The sequence below is a fragment of the Nothobranchius furzeri genome, chromosome 3, assembly GCF_043380555.1.
Source record: "Nothobranchius furzeri strain GRZ-AD chromosome 3, NfurGRZ-RIMD1, whole genome shotgun sequence".
NCBI classification, from domain to species: domain Eukaryota; kingdom Metazoa; phylum Chordata; class Actinopteri; order Cyprinodontiformes; family Nothobranchiidae; genus Nothobranchius; species Nothobranchius furzeri.
In genome coordinates, this window is record NC_091743.1 from 75,981,930 (window position 1) to 76,008,555 (window position 26,626).

Here is a 26,626-nt window from a genome sequence, read left to right on the forward strand (position 1 = left end):
CATGGATCCATCATGCCTTGTTACCACTGTGCAGGCTGGTGGTGGTGGTGGTGTAATGGTGTGGGGGATGTTTTCTTGGCACACTTTAAGCCCCTTAGTGCCACTTGGGCATGGTTTAAATGCCATGGGCTACCTGAGCATTGTTTCTGACCATGTCCATCCCTTCATGACCACCATGTACACATCCTCTGATGGCTACTTCCATCAGGATAAGGCACCATGTCATAAAGCTCCAATTATTTCAGATTGGTTTCTTGAGCATGACAATGAGTTCACTGTACTACAATGGCCCCCACAGTCACCAGATCTCAACCCAATAGAGTATCTTTGGGATGTGGTGGAACAGAAGCTTCGTGCCATGGATCCCACAGATCTCCATCAACTGCAAGATGCTATCCTATCATTATGGGCCAACATTTCTAAAGAATGCTTTCAGCACCTTGTTGAATCAATGCAGTATAGAATTAAGGCAGTTCTGAAGGTGAAAGGGGGCCAAACACAGTATTAGTATGGTATTCCTAATAATCCTTTAGGTGACTGTAGATTTTCAGCCACATCGCACATTCCTAGTACTCACAACTGAATATTGGACAATAAAGTATTATTATAGGATGTTTGATTTCTTCCTTTCCATCCACATATGATGCAATGGTCACCAAAGATCACAACCCTGCCATCTTCTGGTGTAAATCCATATTTGCAGTCTCCTGAAAATCCGAACATTGGAATGACAAGTAAATGTATAAATGTGTCACATATTTCACATGTTTATGAATATTCAGGTTGGATATTTGTGGTCTCAGTACTGACCAAAACTATATAAAGTGTGAATTCTTCCCCTATAGCAGCAGTTATGATAATTTCGTCTTTAGCTAATTTATGTTGACTTGTATTTCTCTTAAATAGGTGAATATCGTGTTGAACTCAGCACAGAAAGATTAAAAATACAAGTTTGCCGTAGTTATAATAATGAAATGGGCTAAAATGGACAAACCTAGATGATGAAAATGAACCGGAGAAGCAGCTCAACTAGCAGACAGAGCAGTGGCACAAATCTGAGGGAGGATGTAAGTGAGGGGAGGGAGAGAGGACCCCAAAGGAATTTTGTGAGAGAGAACAGAAGAATTCTGTTAGAGGCAGGAGAGGAGAGGACAGGATGGGTGGACAGAACAGAGAAAGTTGAGCTCATGGCTAAAATGCAACAGTGCAGAAGAGCCCTAGACAAGCTGTAAAACAGACACCACCTGCTCCACAAATGCCCCCCTGGTATAAGTTCTATGTGTTTCTGTTCATTAGAATGACATGATTTAAAATAAGCATGAGATGAGTTACACGTCTTTTGAGGAGCTTTATCTAAGCACCTCTGTGCACAATAGTCTAAAACTGTCCTCCGCACCACATTATTATTACCCTATCAAATGATCCATCATTACAATTTGGCATGCTGTTAAGCATAGCAGACAGCTTGATGGCATTACATATCTGCATTGCTTAATCCATCCACCACTCACTAAAACAGTGATGTGGCCTGCTGAGCAGTATCACACCCATTTGAGAGGGCCTCATTTATTTGCTCTTGAAGCATTAGCTGCAGGGCTAAACAGCATCCATTACTGTGCAAAGCTCTCTCTCTCTTTCATGCATTCACTTCCTGTCTCCGTCCATCATCTTGAACAAAATATTATGAGTGTTATAAAGGGTTTTATCTCTGTAAAATTACTAATAAGGTGCTGGTAGGTGGCATAAAAAGGATAAGGGTCTGTTACATCACATTTAGTCCTTTTTACTTGGCTGAAGCTGCATTGCAGCTGAATTAATCTCCTGTCATTTAAATCTGTACCAGACAGACTTTATTCATGCTTTTAACATAAGCATAAAATGATGAAGCTAGAAGTTTTTAGATTATTCTTGTTAAAACTAAGACAATATGCTGGTGAAGGTTCTTAGCCATATTGGTCATGGTAATCCACAGACCAGTATTTGCATTTCGACTCACATCCCCTACAGGAGCACAAAATGTCAGTTATCAGGACTTTACACCATCAAACTAAGAATAGTCCCACAAAGTCTGAAATCAAAGGGAAGAGAAACACATCAAAAAGCTCTCTAGAAAGGCAGATACCCTAACTGGGCCTTTGTGAAATCAACAAAAAAGTCTGGAAAAGCACCTATAGCAGCAACTAGTAAAGAAAAGGACTATAGATGCAAAGACACCATCCTGCCATATATCAGGCTGGCCTGCCAGACACATCCTTTGTTTAATTCTTAATTTGCCGTAGATTTCAGAATCAGAATCAGCTTTATTGTCCCCCCAGCGTCCTGAAGCACAGAAAAAAGTTGTAGCTGTAGTCCAAAATGGCGTCTGGCGACGGCGCAAACATCGTTCTTTAGAAGAAATGCTTTTAATGGTTTCTCCTGTTGTGGTTTTAAAGATGTGTTCAAGTCATTTAGAACAGAGGAAAGAGCCACAGCAAACTCCACTTCAGACGCCGTCTTCGTTGTTTATGAGAAACTGAGTGTCGCGGTATGCTACTCAGCTCTGATTGGCTTGGATTTGGATCAAGGGGTGGGGTTATTTTAATAGAAGAGTTCCCAGGCCCAATGTTTTCCATAAGGAAGTGTGGAGCTGGCTGGCCAGCCTACCCATATGTGGCAGGGGTCACAGAAAAACAAAGAACATTCCAGTAAGCGTTTAATCAAAACAAGGATTCTCACACAACAGAGGCTGATAACTTCAACAATAAATTAACTGTTTATAAGCTTAACCGTCCCATATTCTAGTAAGAATTCTCCTTGGATGAGAAGTAAAACGTCTTAAAGAAATCAAAGAAGTCCAGTTGCCTTCCTTTGAACCCCTTTGGATAAAAGTAGGACCATGCCTTTTTTTATTTAACAATTATTTATGATAGTTAACTCAGTCATCAATGGTCAGTGTTTGTCTATTTCTGTAAAGCATGTTTTCATGTACTTACAGTTATATCTCTTTTCATTGCCACACAATAGAATTAGAACAAAAGAAACCAATAAAACACAAACATTTTTGTAAATCTTTAGAAAAAGATAAACAGTGAGTCAATTACCAATAAATGGCTACTAGATGGAACTCTGCAGATATTATACTTTGTCTGCAGCTCAAAATACAAAAAAGAAAACAAAATTAATCTGTACTATTTAAAGTATGAAGACTAAATGGAGGCCAACAGTTTGCTGCGGAGAACCCTGAAGGGAAAAGCCAAAATAGATTAAGGAAGCGTAACAGTTTGTTACAAAAAATAAATGACATAGTGACAAAGGTTGGAATCGAAAGCCAGTTCTTGTTGAGAACCAGTTCCCTTTGTTTCAGTTTCTAGGAATGATTCACCACTTTTGCAAAAGATTCCCCTTATCAGTTCCAGTCGGCACGAATGACATCACCGCGCACGTTGTGTAGCTTACGAAAGCAGGAAACCGCGTCTAAGTGGCACAAACGCTCGAAAGTTTGGTTATATTATGCTAAAAGCATGACAACAGGGTAACTTTTAATTGCAAAGTAGATATTTCATCAAGGGAGGAAGGATTACAACTATACAAAAGTCTGAGGGCACAAAATACGTGATAACTTAACGTTAAAAATGTTTTGACCTGCCCAGGACTGGTGAATTTCAGTGCAGCAGCAGCGGTGACGTTCGCATATTCTCTCCTGTTAATACTGCAGGGAATTAATCAACTAACATTAAGTCCAATAAAACACAGAAACTAACACATTTCTGTTAACATTTTTGAACATTTGATGCTTGTGAGTAAATTAAGCTTACAAGCATTAAAACATATAGGGTTGGCACTATGTAAAATTAAGTTAATCCCTTGTCTTAAACACGAGTTTAGTAACTTTCTCAAAACATAAATTTTCACACTTACCAGGTGAGTACATTTTAATGCCTCTTCCACACCAAAGATAGCAACAGCTGAGCCCACCGCTAAACCCAGCAGTGAGGTGCCTGTTCCACAACAGATTAGAGTTTGGGGCAAAATAGGGAGTCTTCAAAAAAAAGTGGAGGATAATTTTGGCAAGCAGAAAAAATATCTACTTTGTGGGTTATGCAGAGCTGTCAGCTTTAATATAACAAATTCCTGCCTAAAAAACACTCTTCCATTCCAGCTTAAAAGGAAAAAAGTATGCAACAAGGAAAGTGTGAGTGTGTGTGTGTGTCACAGAAAGTATGTATGTTTTATGGTGTGTGTACATGAGATCATTATAGGATCCACAGAGTTGCATGTTATAGTGGACTTAGGATAGAAGAGGTTGGGGTGAAGTCCATTTTCTAATGGACTGGACACTTTAAGCTTGTTTGGGAGTTTGTTGTGATTGGTTGTACATAACAGTAGTCTACAAATCTAGGTAAAACGTTCAGTTGCAAAATATAACTTCTCCTTCTGCACCGGTGTGGAGACACACAACGCCATTATGCGTTAGCACAAGGGCTCTCAGGTATGCAAGGTCTTTCCAACGGCCTTTGCAGCCTGAAAAATTAAAAAAGATGTTTAGTGGTAGACACGAAACAGACTGAAGCATGCATCGTGGAAAAAGTCCTAAAATATAAACATTTATTCGCCCGTGACTGAACACAGATATGGAGCAAGCATTTTATTTGCAGATGTAAATGATGAGAAACGTGGGTTTAAAGGTGCTGATCGCATGAGCAGGCTGAAGGAGAACTAAGGACAAAAATGTTTGACGTTCAAGATTCTCTGAAATACATTAAAACAATGTAAACACAATAGCAGATACATTATTGTGGACCGGACAGCTGACTGTGTTGGTGACAGGGTACCTCAGAATAGTGCTACGCCCTCTGTTGTTGTGGCAGGGAATTGCTTTGCAACAATCTCCAGGTGACGATCAAGTCTGAGAGCAGAGTCTCTGTCAATGCGTGTGCGTCTCTCCCTTGCAGAGCTGACGAAGAAGTATAAATTAGGCTTAAGGTGAGGCACAAACTGGAAAAGCTTCTGCAGCTCACACTCACAGAACAGAGGCGGCTAAAAACATACAAATTCATCCTGATGTAAGAGGTAAATCTACTCTTTCTTTTGGTAGTTTTGGTGTTTACTAGGGGTCCACCGATTGCAGTTTTCTCGGTGATCATCGATCTTGAGACCTTACCTGCCGATCTCGATTTTATTTTTTTGCTGATCACGTTTCTTTCATAACTAAAAGCTAATTACTTCAATGTTTCCATTTTTATTGAGTAAATTGATATGAATACTTACAAAACATGAGGTAGTGTCCTCAAATATAAATGAACATATTAATGAGCATTACTGTTTGAACAACAAAATTTTATTTGTTTTTCCAGACTTGCATTTCTCTAATCTTGTAAAAAACATAAAATAAAGAATTATAGCTGTTATGACACACTTGTTCAAAAAAAAATTCCACTTCGCTTTCACATTATTACTGGCTTTTCAAGTACTTAATAAAATAAAAACAGGACAAACAAATCAAAAAACTACTTAAATTAAAGTGTCCTGAGTTCTCATGAAGTGCATAATGAAAACAATATGGTAAATGGAAACAATACTATAGTAGCTTTGTGACTACTTAAATGTTAAAACAATGTAAAGTGAACCTGAAACAGCTTACAAGCTTAAAACTGTAACATTCTTTCAAAATCAACAAGTAGAAAATAAGAGGTATCATGGCATAGATTAGTGCAAAGTTTGCACTGCAAATTTAATGGTCAATTGTACATTAGTGGCAGGTTTTTCGTGACAAACAAAAGCTTTTCTGCTTTGTCACCAAACATGTGACTTCTTTTCTCATCCACTACATGTCCAGCCAAGCTAAATAGACGTTCACTTTCAATGCTTGTGCAGGGAGCTGAGAGATAGACTTGGGCAAGAAGAGCAAGATGAGGGAAACTATTTTTATTGAGCTTCCAGTAGGCCAATGGGTCCTGGCTTCTGTCGATGGGAACCTCAGATAGGTAGTTCTGTACCTGCAGGGCAGACTGGCGGGCCAGTTGTTGCTCCTTCTCAGTGTTCTCCTTTAGAATGTCATTGTGCACTTCAAACAGTAAACTACACCTTTTACCTGAAGGTGCATTAATGTCACCAGTCTCTAGTCCAGTGGATGTTCCTGCCACAGGTTTGTCATTAACAGGTGTGCATCTGGGCTGCAACTCTTCAAGTTTGGCCAAGAGGAGCAGTTTCACCTCATCCTTCACCTCTGCTCAGAAGTAGCGGTTGTATCTAGTTTTGCATAAACAAAATAAGATGGATCAATTCTTGTATGTTGTATATACACACGCAATTTTCATAACTACTATAAGTGCTTTTTCATATATATATATCCTTTTTATTTGATTTAAAAATAATATCAGGATAACGGTGACCTGGCAAAATAAATAAATAAATAAATAAGCTCACCTAGGATCAAGAATTGTGGCCAAGCTGTACAGGGGCTGCTGTTCAATGTTGTTGAATCTTCTCAAAACAGCCTCCAACAGTGTAGCTTTAGCTGTGCCCACACCCTGGTCTGTGCTGGCTGGCTTTTCCAAAAGCCGTTTGAGTGCGGTGATGGCTGGATAGTGTCTGCTGCTGTAGCTGTTGATGAGCTTATTTCCTTTGTGAGTTCCTCAAAAGGCGCGAGGATGGTAAGCACATTTTCCATTAGTTCCCACTGGTGTGCGGCGAGTGTGGCTTGTAAGTAGTTCTCTGCTGCGTACACACAAATAGCGCGTCTCTGCTCCAACAGCGACTGCAACATGTAGACCGTGCTGTTCCACCTTGTTGAAACATCCTGTTGTAGTCGTTTCTTTGGCTAATTGAGCTGTGCCTGTATGTTGTAGAGTCGAGAGTAGGCAAGCGGTGAATGCTTAAAATGACCGATAATTTTCTTTCCCATTGTTACGACATCTGCAATGCTACGTTGGGCTAATTGCCCCTCATTTACAACAAGTTGCAGCGTGTATGCCAAGCATGGCAAACTTTTTAAGCTGGCATCGTCCAGTGCTTTGGCCATGTTAAGAGCATTGTCCCGTAAAACAACGTGGACTCTATCGTGGTTAATTTCCCAGTGATCCAACATCGCCTGAAACTCTGTCACTAAGTTAGCAGCAGTGTGAGACCCCAGCATTTCTTTGCAGTGTAAAAGTACTTCATGGCGTTCGAATTGCTCATCTGTCCACTGCGCTGTAAGACTCAACATGGACATCAAACTTACGTCAGAAGTCCAGATGTCGGTTGTGAAGCTGAGGGTCTTTGCACTGGCTTCCAGCAGGCTACGAGTGTGTTTTGAAACTCCGGCAAACAACTCTGGTAGTGCAGTGTCCGAAAAGTATCTCCGGCTCGGCATATTATATCGTGGGCTCATGTGCTGCATCAGGTTTCTGAAACCTTTGTCTTCAACAACTGAAAATGGCTGGTCACCCAACACCATGAACTCCATAAGTTTCCTCGTAGTAGCTTTGCTCATTTCATTGTTAATTAGAGTTAACAGTGAGCTACTGGCTGGTTGCATGCCGCTGCTAGCTTTAGCTTTAGCTTCAAAAGCTGCATTGTCCGCTTTGTGGTTGTTTCTTAAATGTCGAATAAGGTTTGTAGTATTGTACGCTTTGGTAGTTACCCCTCCACGGCTTATTTCCACCTTGCATGAATTGCAAATTGTAAATTTTTGCTCATTCTCTTTTATAGTAAAAAATTTCCACACTGAGGACATGTTGAGTCGAACTCCCCCTCCTCCTTCTTCTTCTTCCTGCACGGGCGTGACATAGTGGGCGGGCGGGACGGAGGGAGGCAGTCTGCTCTGCACCTCTCTCAGGAATGGGAGAAAAAGCTGATTTAAAAGCATATAACTAAGCTCGGTGGATCTCATGAGAATATGGTCAATTTCCAATCCCCTTAAATTAACGTGATCGAGGCCGATAGATCCGTGTGCCAATGGATCGGTGTACCCCTAGTGTTTACATGGTCATAGAGTACAATATTCAGTGACTTAAAAAAAAAAGTTTAAAACGCTGGCAGTCAGGGGCTTTCTGTTCAGATAATAGCTGTCAGTTAATGAGTCAATATTTGTTTTTTTTCACCAAATAATGTCATTTAATTTTCTACTAAATCAATCAGTGACAATAATAAATCATGAACGTACATCACAGCTAAATCTCCGCATTAAGGGCTTGGATTGGGGGGTTAAACCACCAAATGGTTCCTGAGCGCAGCTGTGTCTGCAGCTCACCGCTCCCCCAGAGGAAGGGTCAAATGCGGACAACAAATTTCACACATATCAGTGTGTGTGATAACTGATGGGACTTTGACTTTAAAGGCAAAGAGCAGATGTGGGAGTTCTGATTGGAATATAACTTTTTGGAAACATTTTGAACACTGTTTTATAACAATTATTTTGAAAAGCAATACAATAAAATTATCAGAGGCTTAATTTTTTTATGTGCGGAATTACAATACCAGTGCATTTTGCCCTCACTCTGCCATCTTGCAAAGTGGAATTCGACAAAACAATTGAGTTATAGCAGTTTTGTGTTGTGTTTTTTAGACACAAAGTCAAACTTGGAAAACATATTTTATTAATTAACAACCAACATATGATTTTAATTATGTAAAAATAAATTAAATTCTGATCTGCAGGTGTTAATAGGCGCCCAGAACACATTTGATGACTTTCAACATTCATTCCATTTATTTCCATACCCTTTTTCCCCCCCTTTAAAATGAAAGAAGTTAGGATGCTTTGTTTGACAAAAATGGGTTTGTAAGTGAAAGAAAAGTTGCATCCCCATGGAGAAACATCTGAAAAAAGCAGTAAATGTCATAAAAATGTTCCAATTATGTCATTCCCGTCTGTTTTCTGCTAAATTATAAATGTGTACATTCCCTACTTATCTGTTTGCTTAAATTCTGTACTTGTTTATTTTAGTCTTGTATTGTTTTCCTGTACACTAGCAGTTTCTTTGCTTTCAGGAAGAACAATTTTCACAGCATCGATGCAGGTTAAGCATGTTCCCCCGCTGTGAGCTTGTACTCACCTGACTGTCCATAAATATTTTAAGTTGCTACACAAATAGCACACAGCAGTTTAAGCACACCTTGCTTGTGAGACAGTAAGAACAGGGACTCCTCACTTAGTGCTGAATCTTTCTCTGTATCCATTTTCTGAAAATCATTCCAGATGATAAATGAAGGGACAAACCATGTATTATTGCTATTATTTATATATATATATATATATATATATTTATTTATTAATTGTCACTTGATGTAATGAGAAAGAATGGATTCATCTTTGTTTTATGGATCTTGTCTGAGATTGTTGATGGGTCCCAGGGTTTTTCCTGGCTCAAATTGAGGCAGAGGTGGTACCATCCTGACCATGCGCCAGCACATGCATACTCTGTGCATTCAACTGCCTCACTTTTTTAAAGGAAAAATATTATAAAAGGCTCAATAATATGCATTAGATTGGTGTTTAGTTCCCTTTTTCCTATCTGATATTTATAGTTAAAATATTTTTTTAATATTTGACCTACATTTCAGTAAAATTTTAGGTTTGTATTAATAACACTCATCTTAGTCAAAATAACACATCCAGTAAAATATACTGTATTTCATTAACTTGCATTTGTATTGGAAATGGTAATAACATTTAATTTATGCTGCTAACAATGTAACGTTGGCATGTCTATTATGTACGGGTTGGCAATAATCCAGTTCAAAGTATGTTCAGAGATAGAAGCTTTTGTGAATTATATACTACAACGGCTTGCTGTACTTCCTGCGCCAGCAGTAATGTGACTCATATCTGCAGTGATTCTGATCCGTAGCGCTGCAGGATGCAGAACAAACAGGATGGTAGTGACTTTTCATCCGCTTGTAGAGTTTAGTCTTTCTTAGTTTTACGATCGTCATGTATTTTTCTGTGCACCACTTGATCGCGAGACTGCTACCCGTTAGCTTTAGCATTAGCCAATCTGCGTGTAGCTGCACTTTTGATCCCAAACTTTGGACCAGTTCGGCCCTTGTGCCTTTGCTGGTCCCTTTATTTTCCTTCACTGAATCCAGATTAAAACACTGTGTGCCAGTAAAAAGCATTTTTCTTACACGTAACTTACTTTTGTTCAATAAAGTTCTGGTAAAATAGTAATTCAAAGATGTTGCACCAGTGCTATGTTTAAAAATAGACAGACACGCCCAGACAGTTTTTTTCGTCTCACTGTGCAGCCCTGCTCTGATATGGAAGAGCCTGGGGAAAAATCATGACATCAATAGCACCAACCATAGATATGTAACTAGCGAGAAAAGCAAATTTTGATCTTTGTCTGCAGCGGTTTTAGTGCTTTTCGGTGCACCGCTGCTGATACAACGCCCGTGTAGTGGGGCAACCCTGCAACTGCAGTTAAAATAACATCCATATAGCTGGGGCAGAGTGAAATCAGGCTGGGACGGCACAAAATAAGCTGGAGGCGGCTGCCACGCAAATTTCAATGCAGGAAAAACCCTGGATCTGTAACAAATATTAATCTATAATATCCGGAAGGGACGATAACCAAAGGCAACCATAAATTCCGATCTTTAGCCTACAACAATTGAATGCAGAGCCACGTGACTTCAGAGCTAGCTCCGGGGAAAGGCCTCAGATCACTCTAGTCAATCGGTTCCATCTTTACTGTCTTCAGTATCTCAGGGGAACATAGCAGAGGGGATTAATTTCATTTCTAGCCCTTCACAAATTGATGGTCTAGTTCATAGTGTTACTTCTTCTTTATGTGTGACATTAGATGATGTTGCACATTTAAAAAGAAGGTAATTAAGCACAGGAAGTTGGCTCCCTGGTTTAATTCTGATCTACGTACTTTAAAACAAAACTCTAGAAAATTGGAGAGAACAAATTACTCTACACACCGGGAGGAGTTCTACCTTTCCTGGTCAAATACTCTTGTGCTTTATAAAAATAAGCTTCGACAAGCTACAACCGAATTTTCTTTCGCTAATTGAGGAGAATAAGAATAATCCTAAGTTTCTATTCAGTACAGTTGCCAAACTTACACAGAATTGTAGCTCTGAGCCATCTATTCCTTTAGCCTTCAGCAGCAATGACTTCATGGGATTTTTCTGAAGTAAAATTAATTCCATTTTAAAAACAAAATCATCAGCATTCTCCCTAATGCAATTTCTTCTTCCTCAGTAAGTGAGGCAGCATCATAGGTAACTGTAGAACCTCATCTGTGTTTGAACTGTTTTGATTCAGTTGAGCTTCCAGAGTTATCAAAAATATTAGCTTAATCTAAACCTTCAACTTGCATTTTAGATCAAATCCCAACCAAAATATTCAAAGATACATTTCCTTTGGTTACTGCCCCCATTCTAGATATAATCAATCTATCCTTAGTGGATGGATAAGTACCACAGGATTTTAAGGTTGCTGTAATCAAACCTTTACTTAAGAAACATTCTCTGGATCCAGATGACCCAATGAATTATAGACCAATATCTAACCTTCAAATTTTGTCTTTTTGGTTGGAGAATAGGTTAGAAAGTCAGAGTCCTCTTCTGTTTATCCTTGAGAAAATAGTGTGGCCAACCAAGTATGTGAGCATCTACACACTAATGATTTGTTTGAGAAATTTCAGTCTGGTTTTAGAGAGTATCACACCACTGAAACTGCATTAGTGAAAGTTACAAATGATATGGCCTCAGGTAAGAATATTGTGTCTGTTCTAGTCTTGTTAGATCTCAGTGCTGCTTTTGACACAGTTGGTCACAATAATAATAATAATACATCAAACTAATATAGCACTTTTTAGGACACTCAAAGATGCTTCCATGCACTCTCACCTTCACACACTGCCAGTGATGGTAAGCTACTATGTTGCCACAGCCACCCTCGAGCGGTCTGACAGAGGCGAGCCTGCCAGTTGGCGCCGTCGACCCCTCTGACCACCACTGACACAGGCAAGTTGGGTGAACTGTCTTGCCCAAGGTAACAACAGCATGAGTTACCTTGAGGCAACCCGCTCTACCCCCTGAGCTACTGCTGCCCCACAATATTTTTTTAGAAAGGCTTGAACTAGTTGTAGGGATCAAAGGAACAGTGCAAGGCTGGTTGAAATATTACCTGTCTGACAGATTTAATTTTGTTAACGCACATGACAAATTGTCTTCATACTCCAGGGTTACTTGTGGAGAACCACAGGGTTCAGTGCTTGGACCAATTCTTTTCCCTATATCTATATGCTTCCAATTTGTAAAATCATTAGACAGCATGGTATAAACTTCCACTGTTATGCTGACGATAGTTATATTTATCCATTAACCTGATGCACCTAATTGGTTAGGTAGATTACAGGCTTGTCCTCAAGACATAAAAAAATGGGATGACTTAAAACTTTCTGCCTTTCAAGACGAGACTGAAATTCTCCTCTTTGGATCGGAACTTCAGAAAAGGAAACTGCTCAGTCAATCACCTGACCTGAACAGCATTAAATTTGTCTCTGAGAACCAAGTAAGGAATCTTGGTGTTATCGTTGACCAGGACACGTCATTCAAATCCCACATTAAACAGGTTTGTTGGATTTCCTTTTTCCACCTTTGGAATATTGCTAAGATTAGAAGCATACTTTCCAGGAGTGATGCTGAAAAACTAGTTCATGCTTTTATTACATCAAGACTGGATTACTGTAATTCATTACTCTCAGAAAGTCCACAGAACGTAGTCTTCAGCTTGTCCAAAATGCTGAAGCTAACTGATGAGAATTAAAGAGATATTATATCTCTTCTGTCTTACCTTCCTTACCTTCCTGTTAAATTCAGAATAGATTTTAAGATCCTCTTCACATATAAAGCTCTTAATAATCAAGCTTCATCATACATCAATGATATGATTGTTCCATATGTTCTTAACACAGCACTTCACCCTCGGACTGCAGGCTTACTGGTGGTCCCCAGAATATTTAAAAATAGGATAGGAGGCAGATCTTTTAGCTATTGGGCTCCTCTCTTGTGAAACCAGCTCCAGCTTTAATCCGTGAGGCAGACACCTTGTCTACTTTTAAGACTACGCTTAAAACATTTTTAATTGATAGGGCCTATGGTTGAATACTGATGTTAGCCCATATCTGGGAAAGTGGGGGAATAGAAGAAGGTGGAGTGTACAGTGGAGTATACAGTCAGTAAAGATGGCTCTTCCTTGCCCTGGCTCCAACATGCCTCCATCTAAAAAGGCTAGGTTATCCAGAGTTATCTCTGTAGTTATGCTGCTATAGGCTTAGACTGCTGGAGGACATACTGTCATGTTCTGTGTCCCCTTGGTCCCCAGCCACCTCCTGTTCGTTCTCTGCATTCCCGTCATGTGTCCCCTTGTGCTCTGTGTGTCTCCTTGTGTTCTCCAGCTCCCTCTAGGCTTCCCTCATGTTTCCTCCTAGTCACTCCCGTGTAGTTCTTATTGGTTTGTATTAAGCCTGGTTTATGCTTCTCTGTCAGCTCCGCAAGGGACAGACACGCACGGATTGACGGAAGCGTTTGCTCTTTTACTTCTCCGTCTCCTGGGGAGTGTTGCAAAGCAATTGCCCGGCAGGACAACAGAGAGCGTAGCGCTGTTCTGTGGTATCCTGTCATGTATCGGTCCAAGATAGTGTGTTTATATTGTGTTTTTGTGTATATAAGAGACTTTTATCACAGACATATTTGTCTCTCATTCTTCGACCGCTTCATGCGCTCCCCACCTCTAAACCCATGTTTCCTGTCATTTACGTCCACAAAATGAAACGCTTACTGCTCATCTTTTCACTCCTCCAGTCACGGGAGAATTAAACGTTCATATTTTTAGAGTTTTTTCGCAAGGTATTCTTCAAGCTTCTCCATGTCTGCCGCTAGTTAAACTCGGCTCTCTTTGCAACGGCGGCGCTGTAAACAACAGCGGCGTCCTGACCAATCACAAGCTTGTGTAATCCGTCTCGTTTGACGGATGTTTAAAAAAGTGGGCTCGACTCCGTACGTACTTGCGTGCCTGCTGGAGCCCTATGCAAGGACGGATAATGGCGTTGCGTGTCTCCGCACTGACGCAGACGGAGAAGCATAAATCAGGCTTTAGTCCTCCTCACCCTTCTAGTCATTAGTTGTTTATCTTTGCCCTTAGTCTTTAGGTTTAGTTATTTAGTGTTTTATAGGTTATGGTTTATCTTCCCCTCTGCTTAAGTTCTTTCCCCATTTAGTTTATTAATGGCACCTGTCTTCCCTCCAGACCTCACTCTTCACACCTGTCACCTGTTCCCCTGATTGCTCCCTCTGTGTTAAAAACCCTGTCTTGTCACTAAGTGTTTGTTGGTCCATTGTGTTTGTGTCAGTGTTGTTCTGTTCCCTCTCAAGTTTCTCCGAGTCTGTGCTCATGAGTGAGCTTTTGTTTGGCTTTTGAGCGTTCAATGTGTTTTTGAGATTTGGTCTGTTTTTTTGTGCTTTGGACTTTTGGCGTATCCTCCTTTAAATAAAGGAATTATTTCTTTAACCACTCCTGCCATGAGTCATCCTGGGAATTCTGCATCTTGGGTCCAAACCTCCTGCTCCTCAATGTGACACATACTGACCACTTCCCACACTCTACTACTTTCTTCTACAATTTGCTCTTTAACTGCATTATTTCTTGCTATTTCAGTTTTAACATTATTTTTTGGTCTAAGTGTTTTTCCCCCAGAAGAAGCTACAATGTGTTCTGCTGAGCTGTGGTGGCCTCATGGAGAGGGCCATCGGCTTGCACACTGCTGCTAACCACTTAAACAATCTCCTTCTCTTGATAACATTTTACTTTCATTGACATTGAATGTGGTACTACTAGTTTACCTGTTGAACTAATTATAGATTCACTAGGATAAATACAATAAAGTTTATCCCTCACTAAATAGAATTTTTACTAAGAAATTTCAATGTGGCCGTAGAAACGCTACTTGTTATACGCTACTTGTGTTGTGTGTGTGTGTGTGTGTGTGTGTGTGTGTGTGTGTGTGTGTGTGTGTGTGTGTGTGTGTGTGTGTGTGTGTGTGTGTGTGTGTGTGTGCTCTGTCTTTTCCATCCCCAGTGAGTCATGGTGGATGGCTTCCTATACTCAACCAGGATTCTCTGGAGGTTTCTTCCTGTTTAAAGGGAGTTTTCCTCTCCACTGTTGCTGCATGCTTGCTTAGAATGAGGATTGCTGTGAAGACACTGCCACTAGTCAGTGACTCAATGCAATTTGCTGGATTCCTTATATAGGAAACTTTTTACTGATTGGCTTAATGAACTGACCTTGAGACAACTCTTGTCGTGATATGGTTCTATATAAATAAACTTGCATTGAGTGTTAATAGATGTTCGGCCATTTTGACTCTCTGAAGTTTAGTTATGTTTGTGTGTTTGTGTTTGGATGTTAATCATGGAATTATTTGGACAGAGGGCAAGCTGTGGTTATTTACAGATCTCCCAAGCAGTTTCTTCTTCTTTTTATCAGTAAGAAAATTTATATTTCTGTACTTTATTTTGCTGGTTGAACGGGAGGAAATGCTTAGTCATTTAACTGCTTGGTCAACCATGTTAGTAGGGCTGCATACAAAACTTGAGTGGGTGCCCAGCTTCTCCTGTCTCTTACCCAAGAACAGTTGCTAGAGAAGGCAGCTGGCTGTTCCCATTTCCCGGGGCAGTCAGGCCAGCTCCGATGCAAGGCTGTAGTCATGCTTGCCATTAGTGGGTCTTTGAGGAAGACCACAGAAACACTGCAGCTCTTTTTGTTGATGCTGCTTCACGTAGCAGAGGCCATTGGGCTTCGCTGTTCCCCCACGGTCAAAGATCCATCCTTCATTTTTGACTCTGCTCTCGGCTCCATGGGGTGTTGACAGCAGCAGACTCGTGGATCTTTGACTGATATCCTTGGTCAACTTACCTAGTTATAATATCGTTATTAAGCAGGCCGGAAGTGCCTTTACTCTACTGTGTTTTCTCGCTTTTCCTAACCCTAACTTCCCCCCAGAAAACTCTGTTAGCTTTGGGTTAGCATGTAGCTAATGTCCCACTGATCTCCGACTGTGGAGCAAGAGCTGATAAAGGCCACGGCGCCCGGCTACGATCGCAGCAGTCTGAGGCTCCACTTTTAAACAGTCCCAGTCTATATTAGATCTCCACAGGTGACCAGCATGACTACAGCCTTGCATGGAAACCAGTTTGCTGTGCGGGTGGGCTACCCCTTTTCCCGTAGACCCTTCTTAGCTTGTTGGATTAAGTAACTATATTAAGTTAAGTAGCTAAGGAGCTACATTAGTTCATTTGTTCCAACCATAACCGCTCCACCCTCGGATCCATCTCTTTTCCCATTTTTGGATTGTCTGGGCATGACAGAATGTGTGGCACAGTCAAAATGGCGGTATTGGGAACCTCCCATTTGGAATCAGAAACTTATAATTGAAGCCAATGGACATGAATTGTCCAGTATATTTGTCGAGGGTTACAACCAATCAGCTCGCACTCTGCCCAGCGATTCTACAGGACCATTTCCAAGGACACACCCTAGTTCAGGTACTCAGCTTGTCCCTTAAATAGCCCAGAAAGTGCTTGGTAAACTGGAGACATGACCATGCTGCGATAATGTCCTGGGGGTTCAGATAGTGGAAACGGGCCTGATATTAACATTTTCAATTAACCTAACAAGCATGTTTTTGGTCTGTGGAAATAAGCAGGAGCACTCAGAGAAAACACATGCATGGTATGAACATGTTAATTATGTGCAAAAAGGCCACACATGTAAGATATGAACCAGCAACATTTTTGCTGCAAGGCAACAGTGCCACCATCCTGCCTTTGTGCACCATCCTGCCTTTGTGCAGATTCATCATCAATCCTTTACACAGCTTTTTCTCTTTGTTAATAATAATTATTTTGAGTTTGGATTCCTTTCTTACTTTAATAAAGTTTTTTTTTTCAATTGATGCTCCTTTGATCAAATTATAGAAAAAAAAATCTGTATTTTACAAGCTGTGTGAGGTTTAATGTGGAGCTTTTACTAAAGGTTATAACCTAGGTTGCACGAACAGATTTTGGCCCCTGGCAAATTTGGCATCTGATTTATTCTGCTACTAATTTATGCTCACAGTTGAAGACTTCACTCAAAACATTATTTTCTTCTTTTTTTCCATTCGTCACCTTAGATGGTTTCTAATGAAAACGTTGCATGTTGTTCTGCACCGACTTATCGCCTCATTCACAGAATTTATCTTTGACAGCAGTAGAGTTCTGCACACAAACATGTGCCTTTTGACATATTTCAGCAAAACTCTTCATTCACCCTGTATTCTTCTCACACGTTGAATGGAGACAAAGCTTTTCTGTTTTCAGGTTTACTTGTCTACATTTGACAACTCCCATTCAAGCTGCTGACAGTGTGAAAGCATAATGTAACAGCCATGCAAATGACTTCAATTCAATTCAAAAATATTTTATTAATCCCAGAGGGAAATTAGAGTTTCAGTACACACAATTCTGAGATCAGACATACATACATAGACGCATAACAAGAATTGGTGACTGTGGTCATTCGCAACCCGAGTCGCGCTACCGTAATAGATTAAGAGGGTTATATTAGGGATAAGCGAGTACACCACTATCTGTATCTGTATCTGTTCAACCAACTAAATGATCTGTATCTGTATCTGTACTCGGAAGTGGGCGTGGTTTAACCGGAAGTGGGTGTGGTTTACATCAATACATTATTTTAAGTCTGAAATTGATAAGGATTGATCAGAAGTTGCTATGTGTATTGTTTATTTGAAAACTATTTACAGAGCAGCCTCAGAATTGAGATTAAATGTTTTTGATCACAATAGTAAAGGAACTATTACAGAACAAGTTTTTCAATAAAATCAGAACATTAATATTTGAGTGCATGGATTAATACATCTGAACTCATGCAGTAGGAACTAGGAAATATGAAATGCTAGAACCAGACACAACTTTATATATATTTTAATTTGATTAATCAGATTTTTTCTTAACATTCTTGGCATTTTCCCACACAAAGTTAAACAAAACAATGATGATTAAGGTGTGTGAGTGAGAGAGAGAGAGAGAGAGAGAGAGAGAGAGAGAGAGAGAGAGAGAGAGAGAGAGAGAGAGAGAGAGAGAGAGAGAGAGAGAGAGAGAGAGAGAGAGAGAGAGAGAGAGAGAGAGAGAGAGAGAGAGAGAGAGAGAGAGAGAGAGAGAGAGAGAGAGAGAGAGAGAGAGAGAGAGAGAGAGAGAGAGAGAGAGAGAGAGAGAGAGAGAGAGAGAGAGAGAGAGAGAGAGAGAGAGATCAAAAAAATAAAATACCCGACCGCAGCGGAGGTACTGACTAACACAGCACGTCAGCTCTGTCTTGTCAAATGCACCATGTAAGTTACGAAAAAAAGTTACTTTAAGTATTCAACCGAAAAAGAGGCGAGCTGAAGAAAACCTAGGGACTACTGAAGAAACATGAGCAACAGTGAAGCTATCACAGCGAGATCTGTTACTGTCTGTGTGTGTGCATGGATGAACAGGACGGACTGAGCTCCCGGCCGGCTGCAGTTTTGTGTGTAGGGAGGGGCGGGCGCTCTGTGACTGGCCAATCAAAGAGCGTGAAGACAGTCAGTTACCCAATGAGGATTTTCCTTCAGCACGATTACGGATATTTACCAGTTTTACTCGTTTCATGCTCTTTTTCGTCAAAAATGCTTTATCCGTACCGGATACTCGTCTGAAATGAGTATCCGGCTCATCCCTAGTTTATATGAGGATAGAGTCAGGGGGAGGGGAAAAAAAGGCACTTCATAGTTACCCTCCACAGAGAGGGCAGCTTTGCTATGAAAAAAACACCTCAGACAGATATGCTCACACACTTCAGACATTACACAGCATAAGTGTCCACTAGGTGGGGAGGTAGGGTTGGGACTCTCCTAGGGTTGTCACGGTATGAAAATTTAACCTCACGGTTATTGTGACCAAAATTATCACGGTTTTCGGTATTATCGCGGTATTTTTTAAACGGTGTTGCATATGTTCAGAAAGCATTGATAGTCCTGTTCTACACAAACTGAAATAGTTCTGAAAAGGTTTAACAGTGTTTATTAAACCTAAAATAACACAAAGCCTTAGCAAAAGTGCAACTTTTCACAAGTAAAGGAACAAATAGCTTCTTTTTCTGGAACATGTTACAGTAGTCAGTGCAGGTTTAAATTATACAAATCCAAACATTCAAAACATAAACAATATGTAAACAAATCAAAGAAACACCACTTGTTTTCTCATATACTTGTTTTCTTCATTATCAAAATGAAAATCTAAAACTCCAGTCCACACTTGACTTGAGCGCTGTACAAGTCAGCCTTAAAAAAATATGTATTTAAAATAAATATCCACTTTGAACAAATTACTAAAATAACTACTACACTATGTAATCAAATCCAAATGTTCAAGTATAAATGGCATTGAATAAGTAAACAAATCCATGACAAGGAACTAATTGTATATTTCTCTTCATCATCAACAAATAAGATGCTTCATCCAGCAACAGGGTGTCCGTGACACGGTTTAAATGCTGGCAGAGGACGCTGCGGCTGCAGTATATAGTGACTCGTTGCATTCTCCCTCAACCAAAAGTCCTCGCGTCATGCATTTAAGCTAAAATGCTAATGTTATCTTACCTTGCACTGGCTGTAGAGACGTGGGTGATCGTCACGCAGATGTGCCATGAGATTTGAAGTGTTGCTGCCTTTTGCAGACACTTGTTTCCTGCACGTTCTGCAAACGGGATAGCCGTCTTCTATTAACTGTCCCTCAGCATTTTTCAGAAATCCCAAATATGCCCATACTTCCGATTTAGTCTTCTTTGAGGGCTGATGGATGTCCTGGGCGCTGCCGTCGCCTCCTTCGGCCATTATTTCAGCTTCAAAGTTTTGGTGCCGTTGCAAATTAAAAAGTGCGTGTGCGCGCAGCGGGAACTTCAGCTGAAGCGACGGTGGCTGGTAAGGGTCATCGCGCCGAAACCGCGGCCACGGTAAACCCACCGAGATAATATAGTTTTTTAAAAACTGGACGGTTATTTTTATTGTCAACTTTTTTACCGGGGTTTACCGCTATACCGGTTACCGTGACAACCCTAGACTCTCCTCACTTCAGTGCGTGCGACCACCTGGAGCAGCACTCAACACCTCCGTTTGGACAGGGGAGGGAGATAATGGGTTAGAGAGCACAGTGACTCCTAGATACGGTTCCACGGCCTTCACCGGTGTCATGGATTTTACCAATATGTTTATCAATAACCCATTTCCTATAGTGAAGAGCGACGGAGATAATGAGCAGACAAGTCAAACAGTCATAACTGTGGTAAGATGCCGAAGCAAATGCCTCAAACATCTGTTCACAAGGTTTATTTATAGGGAGAGATAAGAGGTAGAGAGAGAGTCAGTGTGTGTGTGGTACAAGAATGTGTGTGTGTGTGTGTGTATGAGTAAGAGAGCATACAGAGAGCAATACATTACATCCAGTTTATTGAGTCCATGATCAGGAATTAAAAAACATAGATTTTTCCATAACATTCCCTCCTGTTTATCCAAATAGGATAATCCAACAGAAGGAAGCAAAAAAAGAAAACAAAACCAAATAAGGAAAAATAAAAAGAAGTAAAATAATAAGGAATTTCATCCACTTCCATAACTTGTCACCAATAACTATGAAAGCTACATCAATCACAAAAATCAAGTAAAAGAAAAGGGGTAAACCAGGAAAGGTGATCACCTCAGTAGTCATAAGGCCAACAGGTTACAAATCAATTAACTCAAGACAAAAGCAAAACAAAATTGATAAGCATCAAAGCAAAAAAAAAAAAAAAAAGCATTGATAATGCGGATCGTACTCTCAAGCCTGTTAAGTTGTCCAAAGAATCATTCCATACAAAGGGTAATACAAAAATCAGTAAAATAATAAGAACAAAAAAGGTAATAAACACAAATAAGGCAAACACAACTGACAGTAACATCTTACAGCCGTGTACAGAGATAGAAAATAGAATCAGCTAAATCAACACAATTACAACCTTAAGAGAAATAATTTCATACATATTGAAATGAATTTACTGTGATGCACAATTCTACGACTTATGGCAGTTCCTGTAAGGAGATTGGGAAGGGTCTGCAAAACAATATAATACAGAGAAAACATCAGATCGGTGTATTAAAACATCATGTGAATTTTAATCAAAGCTCCAAGGTGCAGACGAATCTTTCAGTGAAGGAGGAAAAATGAAGGCGTAATATTAATTTACGCAGCTCTAACTATGGCAGAGCTGAGGCAAACCAGGCATTCTTCATCAAAGGGCTTGTCCGTATATTGGGAGTCTTGGTTGGAGAATAGGTTAGAAAGTCAGAGTCCTCTTCCGTTGATCAGGATGGTTTCAGTCTTATGTTGATAAGTATCTTGATGTCCAGGTCTGGAGCCTAGTAACATAGTTCGTCACAGTCCCGCCCAGGCTAGGATAGGGAGAAAGAGTTTCCACAGCGACGACAGCATTCCACATTTCTTCTGAGGGGGTAGTTATCAGTTCAGCCTCACAGGCTCCAAGGGCACCAGATTCAGATAAAAATTGTTTTGGGGACAGACAGAGATAATTTCCTCTCTGCCTTAGTGTTCTGTTGGTCTACAACCCCTCTAGATCCAATAATGGCATAGTTAATCAATCCCAATCCATGCTGATCCGTCCACTCGCTCCTTGATGGTATCCACCTTTTGTGCCAAAGCCCGAATCTCAGCCAAAGTTCCAAGCTTACAACTCATCTCGACAATTATATGAGTTTGTGCATTTACAGCACGATGCATTCCATCCCTGAGCTCCAGGATTGAGCCAATATTCCTTGAAAGCTCGTTAATTTTCCGGTAAGCCAGGTAACCGCTCAGGCCAAACAGCAGGAATCCAGACACCAAAATGACGAACATCCAAACATCTTCAGAATCCTCTACAGCCAGTTGAGAGAGGCATATCAGGTTCCACTTTTTCCAGGAGTCCATGATATACCCAGCTGGCTCTGTCCCAGAGGGGCATCTGGGAGCCCCTTCTCCCGCTCTCATCGTTGAAAAAATGTTGTCAATCACATTGAGAGACCAACTGACCAGATCCATTTTTAATAATTTCCAGTTTCCAGAAAAAAATTGTTTCCAGAAAGCGCCGTGCACAGACAGGACAAAGAGCCTTGGGATAAGGAGGGAGGGAGAGGAGAAAAAAGCATCTGTACTCTCCAAGAGCCGGAAGAAGAAGCTATTATCTATTGTGGTGCCCTGTGAACAAATAAGGAAGTGCATTACCTGAGGGAAATGTGCCACTGAATTTGGCTTTTTCCTCTTTTAGTGTACCTCCAAACTCAATGACAGAGATGTGATCCCGGATAGCCCCCCCCCCCCCCCCCCCCCCCCCCCCAATCCTATTGCTTGACTGCAGATAGACGCAAGAGGCGTCGTATGTTAAATCTGAGTTCAAATTCTTCAAGACGGGGTTGCCTGGGCAACTGGAATCTCTGACTTCACAGAAGAGCTCACAGAGCGAGTACACACAGCACACTCCTCTGAGGATTTTGGGTGTCTAACTTCCTGCAGTTTAATCCCCTGGTGTAATAGTCTACAGAGATGTTCTGCCTCAGGAAGCTTCTACTTTATTGCATAGTTGTATACGCACACTCCATCCATCCTTCAGTCTCCCTGTCTATGTTTTAGTCTGGTTTCAAATACCACTTAGTGCCATAAAGACTATTACGGATCACTAACAGCAACTGCACTGCTTCTGCACAGTTTGTACCAGGCATGTATTTGATAGCCTTTGTGTGTGCTGCTAGTCTGAATGGGACTGTGATAGTAATGTTATTTACATCATCCCTTAAATGACTCTGCACCCAAAATAACCAATTCAATGATGAATAAAAGTTAAAATGTTAAAATGGACCCATTTAGACCAACATTTTTGTGAGACTAATTAATAAAAAAATTGGTAAGTACACTATTTATTAGAATATTTAATGAGCAAAAGTACTTTGTTTTCAATCAAGTAGCATTTATAAGCTCCTCGTCCATGTTTTGGCAGTTGGGTTTGTGCCATAGAGCCGTTCCATATCATAATGTCTGTTGTAAAGTACTTCACAGTGTTGTAAAAAGCTGCGCCATGGCACTTGAAATAGAACTGGTGCCTATCTTCAGCGCCTCTGTGCAAATCAACGTTTCTGGAACTTGGCATGAACTTAAAAGGGAAAAACTCTGGATTGTTGCTTTAAGTTTCTCTGTTTTCATTCTCTTTTTAGATGCTTAACAATATGTTTTTATAATTTCTAATAACACAGATTTAATAAGTTATATAATCTATGTGCTCTGCTTGGTAACAGTTTGCTGCCTTTTCCTTCGAACTGCTTGAGTGAGCATTACCCAGCATTCATGTCTGATTTCAAGCTGTGATCTAAAATCCTTTAGAATGAGCAACCTCTTGTTTATGTGTGTTCCATGGATGGATGGATGTGCATGCTCACAATATTTATAAATGTATTGCTTGAGTAACAGACTGTGTTTTGAGAAGGCCTACCAGAACCATACAAAGCACAATGATGGAAGTTCTTTCCTGACGGCATTCCAAGTAATTGCTTGACTCACACTGGACCAAGTGGAGCCTTTTACCCAGTCTTCTGAGAGCTTTTGTGTTACTGATATTATTGTCTTCTCCAATTCCATGTCTTTAACCAAATCTAATTTCACTAAACTCTCATACATGAGCAACTTTGTTTTTTGTTTGTATGGCAGAGCTGCGGAATCTTTCATTCAAACTGGATGTGATGAAACTGTAAAGATTGCTGACCTTTTTATGCGAATAAAACGTATACACTGACACACTTTGTTTCATCACCTCTACAGAAAATATAATTTTTAGTCTCTAAATCTTTTTGCACCATGTTTTGTTGGGTACAAATATAAATCAAGATATTTATGAGCAGTAGCTCAACAGGATGAGCAGGTTGTCCAGTAATCGGAAGGTTTTTAGGTTCGATGTCGGCTCCGGACAGAGAATTCTGCTGTTGTGTCCTTGGGCAAGACACTTAGCCCATCTTGCCTGCTGGTGGTGGTTGGAGGGACTGGTGGCACCTGTGCTCGGCAGCCTCGCCTCTGTCAGTGCGCCCCTGGGCAGCTGTGGCTATATCATAGCTCATGTCCATCAGTGTGTGAATGTGTGTGTGAATGGATGAATGATACACTGTAGTGTAAAGCGCTTTGGAGTCCTTACTCTAAGAGGCGCTATACAAGTGTGTGTCATTTATCATACATAAAGCCACATGTCCCCCTTTAAACTAAGGTGCAAAACCTCTGCCATCTTTATTAGCCTGCTGCTCCATGCAGTATGCCATGGCCCGGGGGAAATGGGCGATAAGGTGATATGGATCACTGCACTGCAACCTCCTTTGAGGATGCCACTAGGGCAAACAAGCAGCCTGTTATACAAAGAATGATAATTAGACAATTCCATGTAGGCAAACTACAAGATGGGCCTCTTTTGTTATCCACAAATGCTAATAGCAACAAAAGAACTGATCACCGCCATGCCTGCCTGCCTGAAAGCTTTAGAGTCTGCACCGACAATAGAATATTTTTGTGTCCATGCTGCTGAAACTGTAGAACACTTCCTTACTGTCTGCTCCCTCTACTTCTCAGGCATTTATCAAAAGCAAACTCTGTATCTATTTAATTAGGTAATTCAGCAGATGAGTCTATGGAAAGGCCTCTCCATGAGGCCATTCCCCCCACCCCCAGCAGAATAATTTTTTCCCTGGTGACAGAATAATTAAATATATTCTATGGTTCAATCGTTGTATCACACTTACTTCCATGGGAAATAAATGTCTGGATGAGTGTAATAATTATCATACAAACGAAAACGAAAAATAAATCAGTTTATTGCTTTAACTTGAGATTTGCAGGTACCAACGAAGAAGAAACACATCATCAACACACGTTGATGATGCTGTTGAGCAGACATTAAGAGATTAGAATGAAACTGCAATAAAACCCAGATTCTGAGCTTTGTCTTTTTTAAGTTTAATTTACATCTTGAGAATTTCAACAACTTTTGAAAATTCACCAGAAATAAAACAAACTTTTTTTGGAAATGTATTCTCGCCACTACAGCACAATCAAACAAGAATGTGATTACATAGCGATTAGCTGTGGATCAGAGCCTCTTTGTGACATTTGCATTAGAGGAGGAATTCATTTTCATGCCAGATGAGTCTCAGCTGTGGTCTCTACTTTGATTCAACGCCACACTGTGAGGGCATGAATGGAGCTGCAGAATTACTTATTTAGTTTGCTTAAGCCTGGTGGACACTGTGTGACTTTCCACTTTTTGGAGCTGATTTTCCCCTCGTGCAACAATCTGCAAGATTGGGGCGAGTTTTGCACTGAGCATCGTGTGGTATACACTATACTCCAAACACACCCACATCACCCTGCTTCTCCAGCTTCACTGGCTGCCAGTCAACTTCAGGGCTCATTTAAAGATCCTGGTTCTGGCCTATAGGGCCTTACATGGACAAGCACCATCTTACATTGGTGATCTTCTTAGTCCCTACACCCCCAGCAGGTCCCTGAGGTCCTGTGATCAAAGCCTACTGGTTGTGCAGCACACCAGGCTAAAGACCAAAGGTGACAGATCATTTGCTGCTGTGACCCCCAGACTCTGGAACTCTCTCCCCCTGAGCCTGAGATCAGTGGACTCAGCTGTCTCCTTTAAAAAGCAGCTGAAGACTCACTTGTTCAAGCTGGTTTTTGTATGACCTTCTTCACAACTCTCTTTACTCTGCTCTCCCACCTATTCCACCGTTGTCAGGAACCACTGATTTTCCTCTTTCCTATTCTCTCTCTCTTTCTTAACATTTTTTTATCATAATTGTCTATTTTTGCTCATTTTAAATATATTTTTAAACATTTTCTAAATGTTTTTTATATTTTTACATTTTTTGTTTTTGTGAAGCGCCTCGTGATTTTTATCTTGAAAGGCGCTATAGAAATGATATTTTCTTCTTCTTCTTCTACGGGGGTAACGAGAGGTGATTAACAACAAGTGACCATCTACCGATCAGCAATCGTGAGCTTGCACGGATTTTTGGAAGTATTAAAGTACTAAAAAAGAAATTAAATAATTTTTTAATAAAATCACGTGGGTTTTATTTGATTTAGTCTACAAGACCGGTGATGTCATGACGCAAACGTGGTGACGTCATCACGCAAACCAGATGACGTCATTGTGTTAAATGCAAATTAGCACGTGACGTCATTCGGCGACATCTAGTGACTTTTGGGGGGGACTTCAGCTACTTTCAGTCAAAAACTGTTGGCAACACTGGCTGCCGGTGTCTGCAGCTTCGCTGTCTCGGACAAACTAAACACTCCTCGCACTCAGCGCCGAGTTCACTCAGCTGTTTTCTGACGTTGAAGTCCAGAAACGGAGATTCTAGCCGTTCAGTAATGTGTTCACGACTGAAAGAGAAAGTTTTCCAACTAACCTCCAGACAGAGCTGATATAACTCCAGCGAACAGCGACACGCTCAAATCAGCATGACTCTGTGGCTGCTGTAGTTGTTATTTTTCCTCC

At 40.6% G+C, this 26,626-nt stretch overlaps 1 protein-coding gene and 1 long non-coding RNA gene across 3 annotated transcripts in view; one reads left to right on the top strand and one right to left on the bottom strand.

Annotated features, from left to right (window-relative positions):
- Positions 1 to 26,626, top strand: part of igsf21a (immunoglobin superfamily, member 21a) — a 352,933-nt gene that overhangs the window by 119,115 nt on the left and 207,192 nt on the right. The window lies entirely within an intron of this gene.
- LOC139068900 (uncharacterized) overlaps positions 4,705 to 26,626 on the bottom strand; it is a 200,300-nt gene continuing 178,378 nt past the window's right edge. Inside the window, exon 3 of the long non-coding RNA XR_011520150.1 lies at positions 4,705 to 4,933. This is a non-coding gene — a long non-coding RNA (uncharacterized lncRNA). The remainder of the gene's footprint in view (positions 4,934 to 26,626) is intronic.